Genomic DNA, 14447 nt, shown 5'->3' with positions numbered 1-14447 from the left:
AAAGTGCTGGCATTTGAAACAGCGCAACGTAAGAAAACCTACCTCAACATGCTCAACAAGTTTCGTGGTACTGAATGCCAGGAAGAGGAGTTGGATTTGATAACGTCCCCATTCACCCTCTTCACGATATTTTGCACATCTGCTATAACTTCTGAGCCCACTCACGTTACAATTCCTCGCTGGGAATGTCAGCTAGATCCCTGTATGTCGCAACACCTAATTGATGAGCCTGTGCAGTTCAGTGTCTATTGTATACTCCCCAGGACATTTAACTTTTTGTGGGTTAGTGGCTTGCTGTGAATTTAAATTTCACTAACAGTGTCACATTGCGCAAACGATTTACTGATTTTAAAGAGCCACAGATTCCCTCTAAACTCTTTTGTACATGGTAGGGCGAAACTCTCAAAACTACCCTCTCTTCGTTTCACTACTAAAAACACATTATGAAGACCAGCATGCCTTCTGGTAGTAGAGACTGTACTGTTGGAATGAACTGAGTCAGGACGACTGGCTATGCAAACCCTCTTGTTAGATTGGGTGTTGGTACCTTCCAGCGGCCCACCCTTTCCTCTAGGAAGTGGTATGAAAATTTTGGAGCATCAATTTTGGCCCCACGAGCAGCTAGGGAAATAAGGGTCCTCTCAGACAGAGCCCCACGTGCGTGAGTAAGCCTTATACGACTGAAGTGCGACAGGTTCCCCACAGGTTGTCTGTTAACGACTGTTCCACCTCAATAGCCATGCTTCTCATCACTCACTAAGGTTTTCTTTAAAGAGGTTTATTCCATCCTCACGATCCTGCGGTCAAGCCAAGATCCCTGTTCTGTGTGACACACAACGTTCCACCACCACGCAGCACAATGGTCGCTGAAGGGTGCCCATAGCTAACTGGGGCGGAAGACTGCCAGCGCTTACCAGTCCCCAGCTCAGGAACGCTGGGGTCGCCAATCCTGTACCCAGAAAATGAATGCTGAGACCTTGAGGGAATTTCCAGCTGTAGTAAACCCACAGCTTCCTGAAGAACTTCTGAGAGATGCACTGAACTGCTTTGTGAGAATGATATTTGAAATATGAACTTCACCTGCCACATATTAAAATAAGAAAATAGAAAAATTCGACTACTGTGTGATCTCTTTACCATTTTTAGTTTGTGACTCTGTGGTTAGCCGATAAGTTGCCTATTGGCACGCCCTTGCGGGTTCATCAGCGTGTCATTTTGGTTCCCAGGCTCTTCAGCCTGTCGCGCCTCATTTGCTACAAAAAGGTCACTGGGGCGTCATTTCCAGCTGATGGTGTGACGTCACTGCACTTGCAACGGTCTGGATACGCAAATTGAACAGTTGACTTCTCAGTGCCACGTGTGTGCTGAACATCAGACGTCTCTGCCCCAGCAGCTCTTTGAATAATCCAAACCTCAAGCACCTTGGCATCATTTGCCCTTGAATTTCGCGTGCCCTTTCTGGAATATGCATTGGCTCGTCACCGTTGACGCTTTCTGAAAATTTCCCTTCGTGGTTTCTATGCACTATACTATGGCTCGTTGCACAATCCAGGCTTTTTCATTGATCTTTGGCTCGAGGAATTGCCTGAGGAGATTGTGACAGCAACGGACCTCAGTTTGTTGCTGCTAGTCTGAATAGTTTTGCACCATCCCCAACACCAAACACATCTTGAGCTCACCGATCTGACCAAAATCCAATGTCGAAGCTGAACGCTTTGTAGGAACATTTATGTAACACATGGACAAACTTTGTGCTTCCCACACGGAATCGACATCTGTTGCTCTTCTTGTCTTCCTGCCATTCTCAGCCACACGACAGACCTTTGCCGGCAGAGTTGTTACATGGACGGCGCCAGTGCTGTTTGCTTCAGTTTGTACATTCGACATTGAGGGTAGCAACAGTTTTGCCCTGTCAGGCAAAGTATCATACTACCGATTCGGTCTTTTTCAGATTGTATGACGGACAGTAGCATTGGGTGTGTGGCACCATTGTGCGACCTCTTGCCGTTCCGTGTTATTGTTGCAGGGACTGAGAGGATTGGCGAGATACCACCAGAATCAATTTCGTCATGCTGCCACGGGCTCTGTGCTTCCAGATTCCATCCCTGTCTGCTGCGCACAGCGGACCTCGCCGTATCCGACTCCCAAAGGCCCCGCAACAATGGAGAAATGTCTGGAGCAGACAGCCGCCATCTCCTACGGATGGGTCCCTCTTCCCGGCGGCTGTTCCACATGGCACGTCGGAACGCTCCGCCTCTGGATGGGGGTGCCCAGTTTTTTTTTTTAATTTTTGTTGGCATTCCCAGGTAGGCTTGGGGCGCACACAAGGGTGCGGCTAGGAGCTCGGCACCAGCCTTAGTTTCGGCTCCTGTGTCCTCACTGCCCCCCCCCCCCCCCCCTGTCATCCACCTCTCCTGTCCCACGTCGGTGTGCTTATTCAGACTCCAAGTGCCCTCTGACGCCGCGATATAAGGCAAGGCTGGCGGAAAGCTACGAGGCCCTTTCTCATTCACACTTCTCGACAGTGTTCAGTCTTAGTCAGCCTTCGGCGGTTTGCTCCTGCATTATCAGCAGAAGCCTCACACTGCGCAATGCTCTTGCTATTTGTTCTTTTGTAAAGTTTCTGTGCAACGCTTGAAGAAAGTTACAAGTTATGTAAAACTTTTGTTTACCATATTTACGTGTTTGTCTACCATTTCTCTTCCTGTCTGGCTTCCCTACGACAATAGCTGCTGTACCACGCTCTAGCACACCTCTCCTTACTGCTGTGTACGAAGAAGTAAAGTGAATTTACTGCAAATTCATGCAATTTTTCTGTGTTTCCTTTGCAATTGCGGTGGTAACGTATAGCATCATGTAGAGAACTCTTAAAACTGACTTTTATATATGGTTTGTCATGAAATAAAAGTGGTAAGAGTTTCATCCAGTAGATGATCACAGTCGATCTTTCTTTGGAGCATAATTTCCCATTACATGTTAAGCAGTAGCGCTGCAATTGCAAGTGAGTCCTCACCTAAATTACAGGTGTTTTGTGTTATACCTAAGACACATAAATAATGACACTTGAGGAATATGAAGATGTGAGTGAAATGTAAAACACGTTCGTAATTGACTGGCAGTATTGTGGGACTTCTATTAGCAAGTTTACAAACTTCAGCAAGAGTGCTGAACAGTTTTCTGCCAAACGGCGCTTGTGCAGGATGTCTGTTGGCTAGTCACTGTAGTGAGTGCCATGACATGTCATGTGAAACGATCAAGCGTGTGGACTCAGAGAAGCTGTGGTTTCTGAATTCTGTACTGAAGTCAAGAAAACTAACGTCTGGAAAAAAGGTCTTCCATCTGTTTGCATTCCACAAAATGCAATCAGAAACCGAATAGTGACATTGCTTCGTAGCTTAGCAGAAGCAGCGAGGCAGGGCGACTCTCTGGTTGGAGAAATTCATTCCTCAGTGCATACTGGGTGAAAAGTGACTCGTGTACCAGGAGGCACACGTCTGTCAGGAGGTGTGTGTCTCCAGAGCGATCAGGAGGCAAAATAATCCCAGCTGATGGCTGCGTTCTCTGTCTCAGCCGCCTTATAGCCGTGAAGGTCATTATCCTATTCCTCAGTAGAATGGAATCTTAAACGGGAAAAACTTGCATAAGACTGAAAGCAATCTCTGAGTGTGACCCGAAACACCCAAAGGCCACTGCCCTCTGTGTGCAGCATTCGGCATGAGTTTGACAGATCAGGAGAAGACAATATAGTCGCAGAGTTGTGGAAACGCTAGTGAAAACATTATTCTATGTGTAACAGAAATCATTAATGAAATTTGGACAACAAACAGCTTATCATCAGAACAAACATTGGCATTAGTACATCCACTACATGAAAAAGAAAAGAGAACTGATCCTAACAATTGTAGAGGGATCTCCCTCTTACCAGTGACATATAAGACCTTGTCCATGGCAACTTTAAAGAGAGCTGGAGGAATACTCGACCCACAACGACGAGGGTATCAAGATAAGCAGGATTAAGGAAGGGAAGGTCTTGTGGAGAGCAAATACCAAATCTAAAGAGCATAACAGAAACGAGGAAAATCAGAAACCTGACATATGTGACGACTTTTGCAGACTTTAAAAAAGCATATGAATCAATTGATAGAAATTCACTGATCAACATTTTAAAGAAATTTGGACTCAACACTAAAACAACAGAAATAATTAAAGGAACTTTAACAAATACAACTTCAAAAGTAATGTTTATGGGCGAACTGTCAAAACCTTTTGGTATAATATTAGGAGTAAGATGGGGAGGTTTATCACCTATAATATTTAACTGCACGTTTGAGAAAGTAGTGATAGTGCGAGGTGCCGGGGCTAGCAGTGTATTTAACACTAAATTCTTCGAGAATCTTCATATATAAATGATGCTCTAAGGCCCCCCCCCCCCCCTATTCTAACTCCGACTTTTGCTGTTGCACAAGGATTAAAAAGAAACGCGAACTGACTGTAATAGACCCTGAAAGTGGAGTAGAAAAGAGTTTGGCACCTGCAATAATTTAATTTGATAGACATTAATTAAATAAAGGAAAGTTTCAGTAACGTAGTGAGAAATGATAGGGTTGCTCTACCGATTAACAGAATGAAAGTTCTGTCCAAAATAACAATATGATTTATTATGACTAAACACAAAATAATAAACAAAAACACATGAAACATTTATAATACATCAAATTGGCTCAAATTGGATACTCAAACGCTGTGAAGGTGAAGTTGTCCCTAAACTAGATTGTGAGGATTATGACGAAGTGGTATGTGGAGCCAATTCCTTGCCACTCAAATCTTAAGAGAGACACACAGCTAACCCAACATTAATTGCTGCTACATTAGTGAGAACTCAGACGATGAACACCCAAGATAGAACAAAGTTGGAAAAGACGAACAGGCGCGCTCTGCTGAGCTCTGATTATCACCTAGGAAAATCCCTATCTGCCGGTGCTGCGGACATACATTACCAAACTGTCTTCTTAACTGCCAGAACACGATCTGGCGTACCGGAGGCGATGGCTGGTTGCTTCGACATCCTGTCGTGGTGATGATAATGTCGCGAGTACCTGTATAGCGCGAAACGAATTATCCTGGTTTGGTTGTTCCAGACTAAAGACTTCCTAGCAATACAAATGCGCCTCTGAGGGAGACGAAGAAGGCTCGCCACACAATCACTGACGGTACAGTGATTGATTTTAACAAGCGAAGTCACACTGTAACTCCGATACAGTCAACTTTAGCCAAAACTGCTCAAGACAGACAACATAGGCCGCTTGTACACAGAACGCTCAATTGCCAACTGTACTCGGAAAGTTACGTTGGACAACAAACAGCTTATCATCAGAACAAACATTGGCATTAGTACATCCACTACATGAAAAAGAAAAGAGAACTGATCCTAACATTGTAGAGGGATCTCCCTCTTACCAGTGACATATAAGACCTTGTCCATGGCAACTTTAAAGAGAGCTGGAGGAATACTCGACCCAACTTCAGCAACTTCGTCAAACAGTTACAATTAAATAAAAGTATATTAGATAGCCAACTGAAAGCAGGCTGTCCAGAGCAGCGAGAGCTCAGTCTTGTAACCTACTCCGACCAAAAGGCGATAGCCGACTACCCAGAGCACCCATACAGGCCGAACACAGAACATTCCCGCCCCCACGTCAGTGGCTGTGGTTAAACGTTCCAATCAGCAACTCGAAAACCGGCGGAAAATTCCACTCTCTTGCCGGAGCACTGCCATTCTACCAATGGAGATTCTTGGCGCCAATTTCTGCGCTGATTTTGCTACGTCACGGAGCTGTGCCCTGAGCAAGCCAATCACAGTTACTATTTTGCAGAAAGCGCGGGAATTTTCCCGCCACAACTGCCTGGGTACACAAGTCATTCCCACGCCTCACTGGTAGCCCGCCAGAAAGTGTTTTCGCTATGTTTCTGCGAAGTAACGGAACCTCTAGCCCAGCCGCTACTTCAGGCCCCTGCGGGCGTGTCTTTTGACAATGTCGGCGTCTGGAAAGCATTCACTCGACTCCCTCACACCCGTCGGCTTAACCCTCTCGAGAACAGCGGAGCCCGCCTGTCACCGGACCACCTGGGTGACGAGAGACACTGCGTGGGAAGTCCGCGTGTGAAGGAATAGCAACTTTCCACCGCATGCAATTAGAGAGGAGAATCGTAAGATAGAAATATGAGAGGGGGCTCATGCCACCTCTCAATAGAATGGAGATAATCCATGAATACTAAGAGTGTTGCACTAGGAAGAAACCCAAATAAAACCACCACAGATTGTCTAGCTTTTGCAGATGATATGGTATTAATGACTGGCTCAGTTGATAGTGCCAAAAAAAATGGCTCTGAGCACTATGGGACTTAACATCAGTCCCTTAGAACTTAGAACTACTCAAACCTAACTAACCTAAGGACATCACACAACACCCAGTCATCACGGGGCAGAGAAAATCCCTGACCCTGCTGGGAATCGAACCCGGGAACCCGGGCGCGGGAAGCGAGAACGCTACCGCACGACCACAAGCTGCGGACGATAGTGCCAAAGAACACATCACAGAACTATAGAAAGAAGCAGACGACACAGGGCTAAAAGTATCAATTGAGAAAACACAGTTCATGACAAGTATCAGTGATGCCCCTCCATATCTTAAACTTCATAACATCACAGTATATAAAATAAACTATTATAAACAACCAGGAGAAGTGATAACAAGCAACACAAAAGAAAAAGACAGCGATAGAGAATAGAGTACATAAAGTGGACAGGACGTTCCAAATAAAAAACATAAAATTTGTCCTGGAACACAAAACTATCAAACAGTGGTAAGGCCTGAAACACTGTAAGCAGCAGACAAATGTAAACGAACAAGATCTGGGAATCTCGAAAAATTGGAAAAAGTTGAAAGAAGAATTCGAAGGAAAACTGCTAGGGCCTAGAAGTAATGCTAATGCCAAATACAAATTAATGATTATAAAGAATTTGCCTCGATTGCAAATAGAAACTGGATGCTGACCTAGGTTTCGGCGCGGATAACCACGCCTTCTTCGGAACACACTAAAACTACAAACTGCCAAAAGAGTTTTAGTGTGTACTGAAGGAGGCGTGGTTATCCGCCCCGAATCCTAGGTCAACATCCGGTTTCTATTTGCATTCGAGGCGGATTCTTTATAATCATTAAATTATACACGATTGCTGACACGCTGCAATGTTAAAAGTTCTCAAATACAAATTAAGATCAAACAGAGAGGTCAATTTGAAAATAGCCACATATACTGAATGGATAACAACAGGCTAACCAAGCAGATCTTCAATTTACTAATCAGCTACAAATCCAAACCCACCTGATTAAACAAAGTTGAGAAAGATATGAAAAACACAGGAATTAAGTGAATGTAATAGACAACAAAATACTTTTTAGAGAAACAATACAAAATGCAGATTTTCAGAAAAGAAAGAGGTCTCCAAAAGAAAGTAAGTGGATCCAAGAAGAAAAGGAATAACACTCTCAAAGGATGAAGGAAATCTGGGAGCATCAAAAATTAAATACAAAGGAGAAAAACCAAAGTTGATTTATCATACACTAAAAGAGTGTTATTTGAATAAATATATGACATATTTATGTCCGAATTTTTATAAATCATCGCGTAAAACTTTCAAGAACTTTTCGAGATTTTTAAATAACAGCATTTCTCCTTTATGTATTACATATATATTTGTATACTATATATGTTTAAAAAGCATGCAGCCTATGTCAGCTAGAAAGTTTATTGGAGCACTGTGTAAAAACTGGAAAAAAATTTGTCAAGAATTTTTTGAGGTGTTTAATAATAACATTTCCACTTTGTGTATTGCAAAATGGCTCTGAGCACTATGGGACTTAACATCTGTGGTCATCAGTCCCCTAGAACTTAGAATTACTTAAACCTAACTAACCTAAGGACATCACACACATCCATGCCCGAGGCAGGATTCGAACCTGCGACCGTAGCAGTCCCGCGGTTCCGGACTGAAGCGCCTAGAACCGCACGACCACCGAGGTCGGCTTTGTGTATTGCATATACATATTTCTGTACTGTATATATTAAAAACGTAGGCTATGTCCATCCAAATGTTTATTACAATATCATAAAAAAATTGAAGTAAATCAGTTGAGAACTTTATCTACAACTTTGCTTCCGCCGTTTTTTCTCAAAGTTCAGGTATTTATTGTGAAAAACTTTCAAAAAAAATATGATTCATAGTACTGCCCATCTCTGGCCACCACATTCTCCCATCTTTCCGATAGCATACAAATCCCGTGACGGAAGAACTGGGCGTATTTTGTGGGGTCCATGAATCGACTCAATTTTGCACTTGTTCATATGATCAGAAGTGCTGGTCAGCCAGACTGTATGCCACCGATAGAAAAAGGTGATAGAGAGAGCAACGTATGGAGTATGCACGTTCTTCCACCAATAGCTCCCTCACCATTGGTCTTACCCAGTGCTTTAAGAGCCACAGCCGCATATTTCTTCATGTTAAACCAGAAAATTAAAACTCCCCGCAAATGGCAAGAAATGGGTACGTAAGTTGACGTACTTAATCGAGCATAACCTTATGATGCAATCACAAATCGACTAATATTTTTGAGGCATTATGTTTACTGATGTCTAAGCTTATTGTATTATTGTATTACACCTATGACCAACCACCTGAACCCCACTTGCTGCCACTGCAGTCTATTGCAAAAAGGCGGAAGCAAAGTTGTAGACCTAATATATATATATATATTTGTAATATGTAAAGTATATACATATATATCTAATACACAGCAAAGTAATGGTTTTAGAAAAAAGCTTGAAAAGTTTTTGACCGACTTATTTCAATTTTTAACGCAATGAAATGCTCTGACAGATGCAGGCTACATAGTTTACAATATATATATATATATATATATATATATATATATATATATATATATATATATATATGAGGTATTGTAAACTATGTAGCCTGCATCTTTTCAAGCTTTTTTCTAAAACCATTACTTTGCTGTGTATTAGATATGTATGTATATACTTTACATATTACAAATATGTAGCCTAGATCCTACTGAACTTTTATAGAGCACTGTGAGAAAATTTAAGTAAATCGGCCAAGTAATTTTCGAGATTTTTGATAATAATGTTAATCAATGTCTTGTCTTTATACAGTAAGTATAGATAGATATATATTTTAATATTACATATATATTTAAAAAATATAGGCCTGTGTCTGTTCGAACGTTTATTAGAGCATCATGTGAAAATGTGAAGTTAATTGGTCAAGAAATTTGAATATATATTGCAACGTAACCAGCCTACCGATGGTACTGATAAGGTTCGACCGGGTAGCATGTTTACAATCGCTGCTAGTTACCCTCTGCAGTGCTGGTTTACAAACCTCGTGTGCTCCACAAAACTACAGGTGCCTGCGAGTTACTGCTGGGGTATTAATACTTTTTAGCAGGTGGGTTTAACGTACCAGTAAAAATTTGAAGGCAACGCTGGAGAGGGGTAGCAAGTGGTCCACTTGACTGTGACTGTCAATATGGTTTAATCCTGTGTTCCGAAACAGCACCACTTTACTGAGCTGGGGGCGCAAGAACATTTACTATCATATGAAGGGAAAATTTTGTAAGTCTCCATCCAATCAATAGGCATTAAAATCTGAACTTTTCATAGACACAGGAGTTATGCCCGTATATTTTATGTAACGCACTTCATTATACACAAATCAAATAGTCATGGGGTGGGTGCACAAGAAACATTTACTAATTAATTATCTCCTTGATATTCGTTCACACAAGTGGCCAAGTTGGGGTAGCCAACAGAAACGCAAAAATTCTGACACACAAGATTATTTCTTCCTTGTATTACACTCACGCACTACGATATAATTATTTACTCGTACCTTGTATCTATTGATGTGGCGCACCTTTCTATCAAAGACCGTTGACACAGTTTCACGCCAAAGTGAACACGCGCACTTTTCATGATTCAGAGTTCTTATTCTCCGCACAAATTTACTATTTCGGAATTGAGCTATGCGAAACTGTAGTGAAGCTATTGTAGATTTTTGGAACGAAACTGCACTTTACTAATGTGGCGGTGGCTCCAACCGACGACGTGGCGGGAAACCAAGTACCCAAAGAAAACATATCAGAAATAAAAAAAAAAATCCCCCAAATATCACTGTGAAAGAAACACCACATTACAATACATTAAATGAGTTAACTTCTGTTACGCTCAGAGCAATAATACGACCGTGAGCTTATGGCCCATGGCGCGTGCCAGACCAGCGTACAAACGCAAAGTTCTTGAAGAATGAGATTTTCACTCTGCAGCGGAGTGTGCGCTGATATGAAACTTCCTGGCAGATTAAAACTGTGTCCCCGACCGAGACTCGAACTCGGGACCTTTGCCTTTTGCGGGCAAGTGCTCTACCAACTGAGCTACCGAAGCACGACTCACGCCCGGCCTCACAGCTTTACTTCTGCCAGTATCTCGTCTCCTACCTTCCAAACTTTAGAGAAGCTCTCCTGCGAAACCTTGCAGAACTAGCACTCCTGAAAGAAAGGATACTGCGGAGACGAGATACTGGCAGAAGTAAAGCTGTGAGGCCGGGCGTGAGTCGTGCTTCGGTAGCTCAGTTGGGAGAGCACTTGCCCGCGAAAGGCAAAGGTCCCGAGTTCGAGTCTCGGTCGGGCACACAGTTTTAATCTGCCAGGAAGTTTCATATCAGCGCACACTCCGCTGCAGAGTGAAAATCTCATTCTGGAAACATCCCCCAGGCTGTGGCTAAGCCATGTCTCCGCAGTATCCTTTCTTTCAGGAGTGCTAGTTCTGCAAGATTTCGCAGGAGAGCTTCTCTAAAGTTTGGAAGGTAGGAGACGAGATACTGGCAGAAGTAAAGCTGTGAGGCCGGGCGTGAGTCGTGCTTCGGTAGCTCAGTTGGTAGAGCACTTGCCTGCGAAAGGCAAAGGTCCCGAGTTCGAGTCTCGGTCGGGCACACAGTTTTAATCTGCAAAGTTCTTACTAAAATTTAATCAAATTACGAATATAAACTCCCTTAAGGGGGTACACTTGTTTTCAACATCTGGACCTTAGTAACAAACAGATTCGAAACATTCTAATATCTTTGACAATATGACCATAAAATCGAGAGTTAAGTCTTCAGCGCTGCACAGCGCCGCTACCCAGAAACCAGTCTCCTGTGAGCCACATAGCCTAACCGCTGCACTTTCAAAACCAGGGGTGGAGGGGGTGTTTCGCCAACCTGACAGAGCCTATACCCGTGCCTTCGCGACCTCTCTGATCTGACTTGAAATCATTTTGTCTGTGCCAAACTTGTTCGCGTTTAAGGGTTGGTACTAGCCTACCACTGAACCTCTCTACTCGTGCAATTCTACAACCTCTGAATGAAGCTTTCTGCTACTTCACATAATTTCTCATTCACACAGCTCCGATCGCACAAGGGGAAGGATACAGGAAAACGTGGCACACACGAAATAAAATAAATGAAGGCCGTTTTGTCCATTCTCTCCTGCTTGTTACCAAGTGATTTATTTCTGCAGAGTAATAACCCTCTCGCTATTAATTCTCTTGCACCTGAAATTTAATGAGAAAAATATGGAACGGTACAAGTTCCGTTTCATCATATACATAGCCTATGTCTGTCCGAATGTTTATTAGAGCACTTTGTAAAAATCTGAAGCAAACAGATCAAGGACTTGTCGAGATTTTTGGTAACAACGTTAAACTACAACTATATATATATTTTCTGCTAGGTCATTAATACGGAAAATGAACAGCATGGGTCTCAATTCACTTCCCTGGGGAATCTGTCGAAGACTCCCCACCTGAGTTAACAAGCTGCGTCCTCCCTGCCAAAAGTCCTCAATCCAGTCACAAATTTCTTTTGATATTCCGTATGACTGTGCTTTGGTTAATATGCGTCTGTGTGGTAGTGAATAAAACGTTTTTCAGAAACTAAGAAGTACTACGTCTACCTGACTGTCTAGTTCCTCGACTTTGTAATGTGGCACAGAATAAATGAATCACTGATTGCAAAAATCCTCCTAAGTCCACTTTTGGTGAAACCCGAGTTAAAAGCAAAAAATGCATACTCTTCATGTAGCTCCACAAGACTGTGCACGAAAACAGCCAAAGCCAACGTTTGTTGCCGTGCAAACAGAGGTAGGAAGTTTGAGCTGAGTGCAGAAACGTCCGAAGTCCAGGACTTCGGTTATTTTTCGTCTCAACTGTTGGCACTACAGGAAAATGCGGTAGAATTGTACGGAAGAAATTGGCATTGTTGATTTTAGTATTCATGTGAAAATGGATGAAGTGGCGTGTACCAGCAGTTACGAGAAGAAAACAGCACTCCGTCGTCAGGCCACAAGTGGCCCATCGGGACCATCCGACCGCCGCGTCATCCTCAGCTGAGGATGCGGATAGGAGGGGCGTGTTGTCAGCACACCGCTCTCCCGGTCGTTATGATGGTTTTCTTTGACCGGAGCCGCTACTCCTCAGTTGGCATCACGAGGCTGAGTGCACTCCGAAAAATGGCAACAGCACATGGCGGCCCGGATGGTCACCCATCCAAGTGCCGGCCACGCCCGACAGCGCTTAACTTCGGTAATCTGACGGGAACCGGTGTATCCACTGCGGCAAGGCCGTTGCCATGAGAAGGGTGAAACATTTTTTGGAATATCAAACAAATATTATGAAGAAAGCTACAGTTCATGGAGAGGAACATGTGAATTATAGAGGCAAGCCTATTACGAAAAAGGTGACAGGAGAAGACGGCAAGTCTCGAAGAATCTGTTTTAGTGTTACTGCAGAAGACAACAGAACTGAAGCTTTACCACATTTTCTGAACATGGAACGCAAGAATGACCAGGACCTTTACCAGCAAGGACTGATCACAGCTAGTGATGTTAAAAGACGCCGCCCAAGAAGTGAGAAAGGGTGCAGGCGAGAAAAATCTTTTAGCTACTATGTTCTCGTTGGAGACAAACGATTTTAGGTATGTAGAAAACCTTTTCTAAGTATTTATGCAGTAACTGGTGCGAGAGTTAAGAGAATTCGCAAACTGCTGTGTAGTGGGCAGACACCGAAAGAGGAAGAGGGAAATTTAAGTGTTAATGCTATGCCACGAGAGGAAATTGTCAAAATTACACATCTCATCGGATCATTCCCAATTAAGGAAAGTCATTATGGTAGCCGCACTATGCACTACCTTGACTGTGAACTATCTGTGAAAAAAATGCATCAACTTTTTATTGCCAAAGATCGTAACTCGCCAGTGAAATACGAGTACTATAATAAGATTTTTCGTGAAAACTTTTCACTTGCTTTCGGAAGACCTAAAGTAGACATTTGCTGCACCTGCGAAGAGTTGACGTTAAAGATTAAGTCAAAAACACTCAATGAGGTAGCAAAACGAGCAGTAGTAGCAGAGAAGATTGTCCATATCCGAAGACCTAAGAAGTTTTATGATGCTCTGGAAGATAAGAAAAAAACAGTCGGAGACTAATCGTAGAACTACTGCTTTATGTTTCGACTACATGCAAAATGTTCAACTTCCTCGTGTCCCGGCGCTGTTCTACTTGCGCCAGTTGACTGTCGCAGTATTTTGAATACATAATCTATGTACACATCACGAAATGAATGCGGAGAAAGGACCCACTGAAGTTTGCACTATTCTACTCGTATTAAGCTACATCAATGAATATATAGCATAAGATGTGAAAAACGTACTTCGGTTTTCCGATAACTGCCCGGGAAATAATAAACACAACACAATGATCAGCCTGCTTTTAGCTCTTGTGGAGTTAGATCGATTTGAAAAGATTGAACATTTTTACCCTATCTGCAGTCATTCATTTCTGCCATGTGATAGGGTATTTGGGGTAATAAAGAGAGCTCTCCAACAAGTAGACAGAATGTACACAATCCATGAATTAATGGAGCTTATAGTAACTGCAAACTGTCGTTTCATCGTGCAGTTGGTGGATGGAGATGAAATAGTAGACTTCAGGAAGTGGTGGCCGTCAGTTTATAAGCGGACTTGTTTTTCTGATATTCCAAAGGCTGACAAGGCACCAGTAAATATTTCAAAGTTTTATCATTTTCGTTATAAATCATCAATGCCAGGAGTTGTGGAAGCAATGGAATTCAGGGCTTCAGATCAATTACTTCTCCTTGAAATTTGACCAAAGGAAGAAACCACAGTTGCCAGATGAAAAATGTTACAAGGATACGAAAGTACCTGCTTGGGCAAAGAAAATGGAAGACATTAAACAATGTGTGCGTTTTGATCCTGACAGTGAAAATGTGTCATCTTTCTGGGATGAAATATTAACTTGGCCTACAGCAAATAT

General features: G+C 42.7%; 1 non-coding gene and 1 pseudogene across 1 annotated transcript; both read right to left on the bottom strand.

The window, feature by feature from the left end:
• Positions 1 to 10449: 10449 nt before the first annotated feature.
• Trnal-caa (transfer RNA leucine (anticodon CAA)) lies at positions 10450 to 10524 on the bottom strand. The gene has a single exon. It is a non-coding gene; the product is annotated as a tRNA-Leu (tRNA).
• A 2103-nt stretch (positions 10525 to 12627) lies between these two features.
• On the bottom strand, positions 12628 to 12745 carry LOC126204750 (5S ribosomal RNA; annotated as a pseudogene).
• Positions 12746 to 14447: the final 1702 nt, after the last annotated feature.

Source organism: Schistocerca nitens, chromosome 9 (genome assembly GCF_023898315.1).
Source record: "Schistocerca nitens isolate TAMUIC-IGC-003100 chromosome 9, iqSchNite1.1, whole genome shotgun sequence".
Lineage (NCBI taxonomy): Eukaryota > Metazoa > Arthropoda > Insecta > Orthoptera > Acrididae > Schistocerca > Schistocerca nitens.
This window is presented reverse-complemented; position numbering and strand designations above follow the sequence as displayed.